Below are 11,510 nucleotides of genomic sequence, written 5' to 3' on the forward strand. Positions count from 1 at the left end.
CCATGCCTAACTCAAAAACATCCTGGACAAATGTATCAACAACATCAATAGAAAAGACAGAATGATCATCAGCAGGATACTTCATGGCATCAAAGATATTAAATTTGACAGTTTCTCCATCAAACTCCATAGTTAAGGTACCCTTATCCACATCAATTTTTGTCTTGGCAGTTTTTAGGAAAGGTCTTCCAAACAAAATCAAAGCTGAGTTTGATCAGAGAGCACTATCATCCTCCATATCCAGAATGTAAAAATCTGCAGGAAAAAACAATTCTTCAACCTGCACCAACACATCCTCAACTACTCCCAATGGGTAAGCATTAGAATGATCAGTTAACTGAATAATGATACTCATTCTTTCAAAGGACCCAAATTCAAAGTTTGGAAAACTGAATATGACATGACATTAATAGATGCTTCTAAATCTGCCATTGCACGTTCAAATTTAGAATCACCTATTCTACAGGGAATAAAAAACGAACCTGGATCCTTACACTTAGGGGGTAATTTTTGCTGAATTAATGCCTACACATTTTCCCCCACACTGATCTTCTCATTATTCCTCAACTTGCGCTTTGTAGTACATAATTCCTTAAGGAATTTAGCATACCTGGGGATTTGTTTGATCACATCAAGTAAAGGTATATTAACCTCTACCTTCTTGAAAGTCTCCAAAATTTCTTTCTCTTGTTCTTCTTTCTTAGTCTTAGCCAACCTGCATGGGAATGGAGGAAGAACATAACTATTAACCTTATTCAGTTTAGGTTCAGTATTTACCTCAACTTCAGGAACTTTAGACTCTTTGCTTTTTGCTTCTTCTTTTTCTTTGACTCATATGGAGTATGGTTATCATCTTCTTTCCCACTCCGCAACACTATAGCACTCGCATTTTCTCTAGGATTGAAGACTGTTTGTGATGGAAGCTTTCCAAAACCTTGAGCTTCAAGCTTACTCACAGATAAAGCTAACTGACCAATCTGCCTCTCTATGTTTTAAATGCTATTTCTGGTCTCCTGTTGAAACTATTGTGTATTGCTAGTCAAAGCCTTAATTTCATCAAGTGACATACCTTGATTTGAGGGAGGTGGAGGTAGTTAATTCACTTGTGGTCTCTGCTGTTGGTATCGACTTTGTACTGATTAATTTCCCATAACTCAAATTGGGATGATCTCGCCATCCTGGATTATAAGTATTAGAAAAGGGATCATACATGTGTTGTGGCTATCCATAATTTCCTACTGCATTAGCATGTTGCATTGATTCATCCTCTTGTAATGCAGGACACATGCCAATAGCATGATTTGAACCCGAACAAATTCCACATACCTTAATTGTTTGCATGTTCCCTACAGCCAATTATCTCACCAAAGAAGTTAAATCAGAAATCTGTTTCTTAAAGTTATATGTACTCACCTCATTAACCTTCTTAGGTGTGTGATATATTCTCATTCCAAACTGCTGAGAGTTTGCTGCCATGTTAGCAATCAGCCTCCTTGCTTCTTTTGTTGTCTTATCAACCAAAGCTCCTCCACTAGCAGTATCTATCATACTATGGTCCATTGGTAGAAATCCCTCATAGAAATACTGAATCAAAAGCTACTCACTTATTTGATGATGGGGACAACTTGCACACAGCTTCTTAAATCTTTCCCAATACTCATACAAACTCTCTCCATTGTACTGCAGGATGCCAAAAATTTCTTTTCTTATGTTGGTAGCATGGGAAGAAGAAAAATATTTCTCCAAAAATATCCGCTTCATCTCATTCCATGAGTTGATAGATCCAGAAGGAAGGTAATATAACCAATTCTTAGCTATGCCATCTAGTGAGAAAGGAAAAGCTAGAAGCTTGATTTGATCCTCTAAAACTCCTTGAGGTTTCATGCTGGAACACACAACATGAAATTCCTTTAAATGCTTATGTGGATCCTCAATTGAAAGACCATGAAACTTAGGCAACAAATGGATTAGTCCATATTTTAACTCAAAAGCAACATTCAAAATAGGGTATTGAATACACAAAGGCTGTTGGTTTAGATCAGGAGCAGCCAACTCTTTTTAAGTTCTAGCAGCCATGGTTTCATTTTCAGAATCTGAATCAGAATTTGAACTTAATTCCCTTAGAGATTCGACTCCTTCAGATGTACTCAGAATTTTCCTAGCTTGCTTAGCCAATTTTCTCAATTGTTTAGCTATTTTTTCTACTTTTGGATCAAAGAGCAAGTCACCAAATTGAGAAGTTCTTGTTATAAACAAAAAAAAAAAAAACAAAGTAAAAAAAGAAAACTGCCCCAAAACCCTAGAAAACGATCGAATTTGGCCTCAAGAAGGTGGGGCCAAAAAAATCCTATGGATTTATTAGTCTTGATCAGAACATCGTTTCCTTAAAAAAAAAGTATGGAGTGCCTTTCTAATTAAACCAAAAATCTGTCGATGAATAATATCACCGTAATTTTTACCGAAAACCTGAAAAAAGAAACACTTCACAAATAGAATTAATAACTATCCCAACACTAAAAACATGAAATCTAATAAACTTCAGTTCTCGGCAACGGCTCTGAAATTCTTGATGGTTGCCGAATCCACTAAAAATTAAATTAACTAAAATTACTAGTAATGAAATATTTTCTACAGTAAGTGGTAATCCAGGTCGAACCCTAGAAACTGAGTTACTAAATTTTGTGCACTTGTGTAATAGAAAAAGAACAAAGGTTAGGGAAGGGGGGGGGGGAGTTGTAACACTAAATCAGAAGAAATCAAGTTCAGAGATTAAAGAACTAAATTTAAATATGAAACTCTCAATTTAAACAAACTTCAGTCCAAGGTGATTTGTATTCCAATGCATGACTCGATCATAGACAAAAGAAATATAATTATCTCTTATTGAATACTTAACGTAGATTTACTAAACTGTGAGGTAAAATCTCTAACTTCCCTATACTCATCAATTCAAGCCCAGCACTCTTGTTGACTCTAATTATTAGCTGAATTGGTATTAAGCAATCCTCATCAAATTAATAACTGCTTTAAGAACAGGAAGTAGTTAAGCTGAACAACGATTTATAAAGCATAAACCATTTTATTCACCCTATTGTTTCCTTAGGTTATTATCGAAAACTTGGATCATAATCAATAAAACCTAATTGCTACTCACATTCAATCTTACACAACAATTACGGATTATGAAGATGAATTAGCAATTGATCAAATCAAACAATTAACTAATAGGCCTTTTTAGTAAATCATTCAATAGATAAAAAACAATTAAATCAGGAAACAATAGATATTCAAAAAGGCATAATTTAAATTAAGAACCTGGTCTCACAAATCATAAATAAGAACTAGAATCTCTTGAACTGAATTTAGAACTTAGCCACTCAAGTTCATGGCTTACAGAAAATTGAAGAAAAATAAAGAAGAAATCTAAAAAGAGAATGGAGAATGAAGGTCTTATATGGTGTTTGAAAGTCTGAATGGTAGATTTTGGCTACTGCCCTAAAATGGTCTTTATACTCAAAAACCTAATCCAAAAATAAGAGCAAAACATAGAAAAGTTTTGAAATTCAAAAGACAGATTTTCTGCTCTGCAATCACGGCCGTTTTTCAGCCACTTTCCTTTTGAATCTGTATCTGCCTTCTTCAGAAAAGTTGTAGTCCTATTTCTTAGCTTTCTAATGGGTACTCATTTGCCCAAATCTAAGGTCTACAGCCGAAGTTATGGGCCAAAAATCGAGACTAATTTTCACAGAGTATCCAGCCCATAATGATGACTTCATTGCTGTTTTTGGCAATTAAAACGGCCTTATCTTGCTTCCAACCCTTCATAGAAATTGTAGAGGTGGCTCTTAAGTTTCAATTGGGCTTAGGTTTGCTTCATTTGGACAACTAATTTTGACAACCTTAGAGACTGATCTGGGCTTCGGTCCCTCTTTGTCATTTGTAGTGCCTTGACTTAGCTTTTCATCAAATTAAATAGCATTGGATTCGGAGACTTACAACTTTAGAAACACCTAAAAAACCCAGCAAAGGTCAAATTAATGAAAATGCTGAAAATTTCTCCATTTAACACAATTATTCCAACAACTATCTAAAAATATGCCTAAATGATAATTATACTTGTCGTAAGGGTTTTTGCAATCACCTAAACGAGTTCTTACCGAAGTAGAAAAAATGAGGAGTTGCCACTTTAATTTTAAGGGAAATTAAAGAAAACCATTTGCAAAAAAATATAATTAAAAAAACCACTCGAAAAATAGAGATTCTAGGTTCGGGGTCCGTATACGGGTGGGGAAGGTGTTAGGCACTCAACCTCGTCCCTCAACGAGGGTAAACAGATTTAATGTTATGCTCTTTATAAATTAAAACTAATAATTAGGGGGTTGGAATAATGATATTAATCCTTTGTGCGGATAAAAGAAATATTTAATATTTCACCATTTAGGGTTGCCCAAGAACACGAGTACATGAGATGACCTTTCAGTGATTAGGTACAACGTAATGGATTTTTGTTTTGGGGGGGGGGGGGGGGGGCGGTGCGGTTAATTCGCATATTTGAAGTTTTGATATTTTAATTTGGATTTAAGCTAAGAGAATTCGGGTAAGAAATCTCTCCTGATCTCTTGATGTATTTTTGTTTAGAATTTAAGCGGGAGATTTTGGATAAGAACTCTCCTCCGAACTCCACATATTTTATTATGATTTTGGCTGAGAATCGGGTAAGAATTCTCCCCCAATCTCTTAAAGTATTCTGTTTAAAGTTTACATGAAGGATCTCGGAAAAGAACTCTCCTCCGATCTTCACATATTTTATTAAGATTTTGGCTGAGAATCAGGTAAGAACTCTCCCCCAATTTCTTAAAGTATTCTGTTTAAAGTTTAAATGAAGGATCTCGGATAAGAACTCTCCTCCAATCTCCACATATATTTTTTTAGATTTTGGCTGAAAATCAGGTAAGAACTCTCCTCCGATCTCTTTAATATATTTTTGTTTAAAATTTAAGCAGGAGATTTCGGATAAGAACTCTCCTCTGATCTCCACATGTTTTATTAAGGTTTTGGTCGAGAATACGGATAAGAACTCTCCTCTGATCTCTTTAATATATTGCGTTTAAGAATTAAGCTGAGCTTGGGTAAGAATTCTCCCCCGATCTCTCAGTGTTGAAAATTTTAATTAAGAACTCAAGCAAGGACGCTTCCCCGGTCTCTTTATGTGTTGCATTAAAAATTAAATTGAGTTTGGATAAGAACTCTCCCCCGAACTCTTAATGTGTTTATTGGAATGGCACTCGTAGGATCTTTGCAACTAAGGATTCAAATAAAAGGTCTCTTCTTGGAGTATTGAATATAAAGGAAACCCATGCAAAGTTTTTCCTAGCCTACAAGACCTTATAACTAGGAGGAGGACGAAAGATCGAACTCCTTTCCAATTTTCTGCGTGATCACTTTATTCAAACTCTTTGGTCTGATCTCTTTTAGTTCCTCAGGATCCAAGCTTATTTTGATTCCTGATCTATTGTATCATCCCCTGGGCTCGTTCTGTGGCCCGACCTCATGACTTATTTGTTTAACATAATTTTGTTCCCTATCATATTCAACCCTTTTGCTATACCCCTTTTATTTCAGTCCCACGAACTCTTGTTAAGATATTCTTACCTATACTTCTTAGAGTATTTATGAGCCGTCGAGGACTCGAACATCTACTCTTGAAGGGAATGAAAACTAAATGACGATAAATGGAATGAATGAAATAAAAGAAGATACTAGAAATAACTATTGACCTAAGTAATCTATTTTGAGATGTAGTGTGACTGGATATAAAAGAAATTCTAAAGGAAAATTGAAAAAATAAATCGAGGATATTCAACAAAATAACAGTTTAGAAGCTTACCTGTAGGAAGTTAAGGAAACAGATGAGCTAACTCCAGTGTTTACAAATCTTACAGAGGTGAAATTTGACTACAGAAGAACTCGAACTTGCCTGACATAATGGGAATAGATTAGGCCGAAGTTGAGCTTGGAGAGTAATGTGCTAATGCCAGGGCGATGAGAATGAAACTGAATGAAAATGGCTTCACAGAGTAATGAACAAGGACTCGAAAGCTCAGAATGGCAAGTAGCAAGATTGAATCGAATTTCAAAGTCTTTCCACTATAATCACCACCTTCTTATTTTTTTGTCCGTCTCTTCTATAGTATTACATGTAGGTATTTATAGGGAACGAGTGCCCATAATGAAGGGTCAGGATCTCACCAGGGGAGACAGAGAGTTTAGATTCAAAAGGATATAATCTGATGTCTGAGAATTAAAGAGAATCAAAATGGAGGGTTGGGATTCTGTTCAGAATATCCATCATTTCTTCTCTTAATCCAATGACTCAGGTTCTTGCCTTACAAGATGGATCCGAAGGCTAGGAATAGAAAGCGCTGAACCTGTCGTCTACTTTTTGATCCAAGGGCTCCAGGTCCATCCTTACAATTATGATCAACGGTGGAGATTGAGATGTATAGGACTGCCATAACTATTTTGTCTTCTGTCAGCTAGGTGGCCGTTTCTGCAGATGAGGCGTGTAGTGAGGATTTGATCATGCCTGCAACGCTTTAACTAACTCGGCTCTAATGATGAAGAGAGTTGATTGAAAGTTATTTAATCTCTCCACACTTTTCGATGTCTATTTTCTTTTGATCTCCCTATTATGACCCTCTCTGCTTCCGATCTCTCTCGTATCGGGTCCCCCCTCATTTCCCGATCTCTACCATTCTAGATCTTTCCTCCTTATTTGACTTGCCTTGGTCAAAACAATTAATTCTTCAGTTACTGATGCATCTGCTTCTGTTTCTGTATGCAATAAATGCCTAGGCCCTATATATATGCACTTACTGGAAATCCCCTTCACACTTCACTTTTCCTCTTTCAGTTTGTTTTCAATGCTTCATTTCTCCAATTTTAGCTTCTCCGGTGATAATTCTGATTATGGCGGCCGTTTTTGTTCTTTTTTTTATTGTTTTCTTCACCCTTAGCCTTAAAATTTATGACCCCGGTGATCGGAGAACTATGGGGACATCATCTAATGACAGTGAGGGAACCAGACTAATTTACCAATCAAGATCAAAAGTGATGATCGTGCCGATCTCAAATCGATCTATCGGTATAATCGGTGGACCGATCTCGAGCAAGAGGATTGCTAATTTCAATCTTAATGTTGGTGGCCGCCTCTTGAAGTTCATTTGGCTTCCTACCACATCGGGCATCCCGACTGCAGCTTAGTTTTGGTCGATGACATCGACGATGACTTCGCTTAATATCATGAGATTCATAGTCACCCTATATCAGCTGCACATCTATCCAATGCTTGTGGCTGGCTTTCTGATCAAACACATCTTTTGATTCAGCCACAAGACTAGGCTTTGACATAGGCCCGCATTTGGAGTAGCTTTAAGCTAGGTAGAATGTAGTGCTGATCTTTTAGAGATCGCCCAAATGATGTAATTTGATCGTTAGAGATCGCACTAATGATGTAATCAGATCTTTTGAGATCACCCAAATAATGTAATCCGATCTTTTGGAAATGAAATGGAATTTTTATTTAAATGTTTTTGTTTTATTTTTGAATTAGTTATTTTCTAATCTTTGATATGTGCATTCGATCTGATCCCTAAACGAATTGCCATTAGCCGATCCGTAGTTTTGGAAGTTTGTTCAATCCGAAGACCTTGGCTAACCGATCTCATTTATTCGATTTTTGTTATGTTTCTAGAAGTTATTGAGACGTGTTAAGGAAGCGGGCGATTCCACTAACCAATGCGTCGCTTGGGACTTTGTGACCATTTAATGCTCAAATGGGTATAAATAGGGGAAAGGTGAGTCAGTTGTTTTCTTATGTCATTTTCAGAACTTACCTAGCAATCTCAGCATTTTCTCTCGTTTTCTCAAGTTTTCAGGCACCTATCACACTCTAGTAAGGGTTTTGATTTCTTTTCTTAGTTAATTTCTTTTGTTTTTCTAAAAATGAGTGGTGCAGAGGGTCAAAGAGCTGCAAGCCTGCCTTCCATCCATATTTCGTGGACCTCGAAAGAAGGCGATGCGACAAGGCCAAGCGGATGTCCCAATACCACCATCGTTCTGGTTATTGGTCTGGCTACCAGACCGAGGCAAGGAGCTTCTTTGAGAAGAGAAAACTTGCCAATTGATAAGTTATCTTTGGTTCTGAGAGAAACTGATCTCTAATCTATAAGCCAAGAGTACAATCTGTGGATCGACTCTTTTGAGCTAATCAAATGCCATAGTGATCTTCGAGCTGATCACTTCTTTGATGAAGACGATCTCATCATGGTATATGAAGAGCAGCTGAAGGCCGGTCTCCATTTTCCTTTGGACGAATTTTATAAGGCCATCCTAAAGTTCCACCATATCTCGGTAGCTCAAGTGCATCCGAACTCTTGGCAGACTTTAGTAGCCTTCCGGGGTCTCTACCGAACTAAGGGACTGGAGCCCACAGCTAAAGTCTTTGCTGAGCTACATAGGCATGCCCGAAGGAAGGACAATGAATTTTGGTTCTTTCAAACAAAGCCGAACTACGGGCTCTTCACCGATCTCCTTTCTTCGCTGAAGAACTGGAAGAACTAGTTCTTTTTATTGAAGAGAAAGATTCCGAATGGCTTTGAGGGTATCCCACGGAGTTGGAAACACCTGGTCACTTTGATTCCGAAGAAGATCACCTTAAATAAGGACAAAGATGCCATGCTGAAAGAGTTAAAGTCTCAGGAATCCACCCATAAATTCTCATGCTTAGATGCGGTTATGGCCGAACTGAAGTGGTGGATGACGCGGCTGATCACCGATGAAGACTATGAGCTTCAGCTCTCTGACCTCGGTCTTGGTACAATCCATATCTTTAGCCTCTGAATCTTAGTGAACTCACTAACTTCTTCTCTGTGCAGGTATGGCGGGTAGCGACGCTTCTAAAGAGAGCCGCAAGTGAAAGAGAGAGGTCTCCCGGAAGGTGCGGGCAATGAAGGAGGCCACTGTTACTGCTGCTCAGACTCCTTAGCGAGAATTGGTAAAAGTACCGAGCTCCCCTCCCTGACCTTAGGAGTAGCTGATCCCAGAAGTAGAGGTCGTCATTCCACCTCCTCAGCAGATTGAACTTCCGCCTCCCCTGCCTCCTTCGATCTCTTCCAATGTGGAAGGGAGTCTTCTGGTCTTACAGTTAGGACGCTTTCCCGAGGTGCTCAACTCTTGATCCAATCGCTAGAAAGGAACCGCTCTACTCGAGGGAATCCTAGCCTAGCTAAAGTCATGGGCGCCTCCATCTGCTTCTAAGAAGATTGGAACAGGTTGGTAGAGGAGAGCATCAATGACATCTTAACTCAGACAATGAGCTTGGGCTTGGAGGCCATTGTAAATCAACATGTAATCAGAGAAAAAGCCCATGCCTTAAGGAGGGAGATTCTTAAGGCGGTCCAGGATGCCTCAATTGCACATGCTCAACTCTTCTCTGCCAATGACTATATCACCGAATTAGAAGATCGGATGAAGCATTGCAAAGAGAAGATAGCCGAGGTGGAGCGGGAACTTGAAGTCACCCGAGCTAGTTGATCAGCCGATCTCGCTCATTTCACTAAGGAACTTTGGGTAAAGGAGGAGGAGCTCTGAGCCAAGGATGAGGAGCTCCGAGCCAAGGATGAGGAGCTCCAAGCCAAAGAAGAGGAAAGCACAATGAAAGAGGCTGGGGCATATGTGAACGCCCAGAATGATCTCCTGGCCAAGCTAAGGAAGCGTTATCTTAAGGAGGACTTCTCCTGGATGAATAAGCTCATTCTAGAGGTCGAAGAGGAGAGTGACAAGGAGCCTGAGAGAGAGGGGGGGATCAGAGAGCTGATATTGTACCTGGGGAGCAGGCTGGCGAACATCCACCTGCTGAGTGACTTGTATATATTTTTTATTTTGAAATGAATAGAAATCCCCTTTTGTTCAATTTCTTGAAGAGATCGGAAAGTGTTCAAATTGTCTGAGTACTTAATTGATTGAACGTATTTGAACATTAAACTTAAAAGCAATTATTAATCAGAGTATAAGAGATCGAAAAAACATTAAACGTCAAAATGAGATTGGACTAAGCCATAACCAAATACCGGGTAAAACTTTAGAACATTAGAATTGTAAAGACTTGACATTGACTTGAACTCTTAAGATCAGAATCGTCATTAGACCGGATCGAAACCTTAACTTCATTTTAAGGAAAATTTTGGGTCTTCAAACAAGAAGCCCAATCACATCGTTAGTCGAATGAAGTTCTATAATATTTGTGCAGAGAGATCGGAAAGTATCAGTAGGCAAGATTGGATGGTCCGGAGACCCAATATTGATTTGAACCCATCTAATAAGAGATCGGAAAATAATTAACTTAAGCATGACATCGGTTTGTTCCATGGTCGAGCACTATGCGAGTTCAGAAAAGCCATTTGAGATCGAAGGACATCGGTTGAGAGCGGATAATAAAGTGAAAAGTTTAAAAGTTCCTTGACTTCGGAGGTCGGCCAAAATATGGTGTCTACAGTTGCCCCTCTTTACATAACTCCTATTAAAGAGAATGAAATTCTCTTGTATAGGGATTATGTAAAGATTCGGACCCATATTTTGGGCGGCCGGGATATCAAAACCAGAGATCAATGATGAAAATTAAATAATGAAAATCAAAATGTCGAAAAGTAAAATAAACTTGGATCTTGAACCCAGAGGTTGATAGCAGGAAATCAAACGCTGAAAATTAAAATCAACTTGGATCAAGGAACTAGAGTTTGATGACAGGAATTTAAAATGCTGAAAATTAAAATCAACTTGAATCAAGGAACCAGAGGTTTATGACAAGAATTTAAAAATACTAAAAATTAAAAACAAATTCAATCAAGGAACCAGAGGTTGATGGCAGGAAATTAAAATGCTGAAAATCAAAATCTACTTGGATCAAGGAACAAGAGTTTAATGACGGGAATTTAAAATGCTGAAAATTAAAATCAATTTGGATCAAGGAACCAGAGTTTAATGACAGAAATTTAAAATGCTGAAAATTAAAATCAACTTGGATCAAGGAACCAAAGGTTGATAGCAAGAATTTAAAAATACTGAAAATTAAAATCAACTTGGATCAAGGAAGCAAAGGTTGATGGCAGGAAATTAAAATGCTGAAAATTAAAATTAACTTAGATCAAGGAACCAGAGTTTGATGACAGGAATTTAAAATGCTGAAAATTAAAATCAACTTGGATGAAGGAACCAGAGGTTGATAGCAGGAATTTAAAAATACTGAAAATTAAAATCAACTTGGATCAAGGAACCAGAGTTTGATGACAGGAATTTAAAATGCTGAAAATTAAAATCAACTTGAATCAAGGAGCCAGAGGTTGGTGACAGAAAATTAAAAATACTGAAAATTAAAATCAACTTGGATCAAGGAACCAGAGGTTGATGGGAGGAAATTAAAATACTGAAAATCAAAATTAACTTGGATTAAG

At 37.8% G+C, this 11,510-nt stretch overlaps 1 non-coding gene across 1 annotated transcript; it reads left to right on the top strand.

Annotated features, from left to right (window-relative positions):
* The first annotated feature begins 1,606 nt into the window (after positions 1 to 1,606).
* LOC131179598 (small nucleolar RNA R71) lies at positions 1,607 to 1,713 on the top strand. Its single transcript, XR_009148488.1, has one exon. It is a non-coding gene; the product is annotated as a small nucleolar RNA R71 (small nucleolar RNA).
* The last annotated feature ends 9,797 nt before the right edge of the window (positions 1,714 to 11,510 follow it).

Source organism: Hevea brasiliensis, chromosome 4 (genome assembly GCF_030052815.1).
Source record: "Hevea brasiliensis isolate MT/VB/25A 57/8 chromosome 4, ASM3005281v1, whole genome shotgun sequence".
Taxonomy (NCBI): Eukaryota; Viridiplantae; Streptophyta; class Magnoliopsida; order Malpighiales; family Euphorbiaceae; genus Hevea; species Hevea brasiliensis.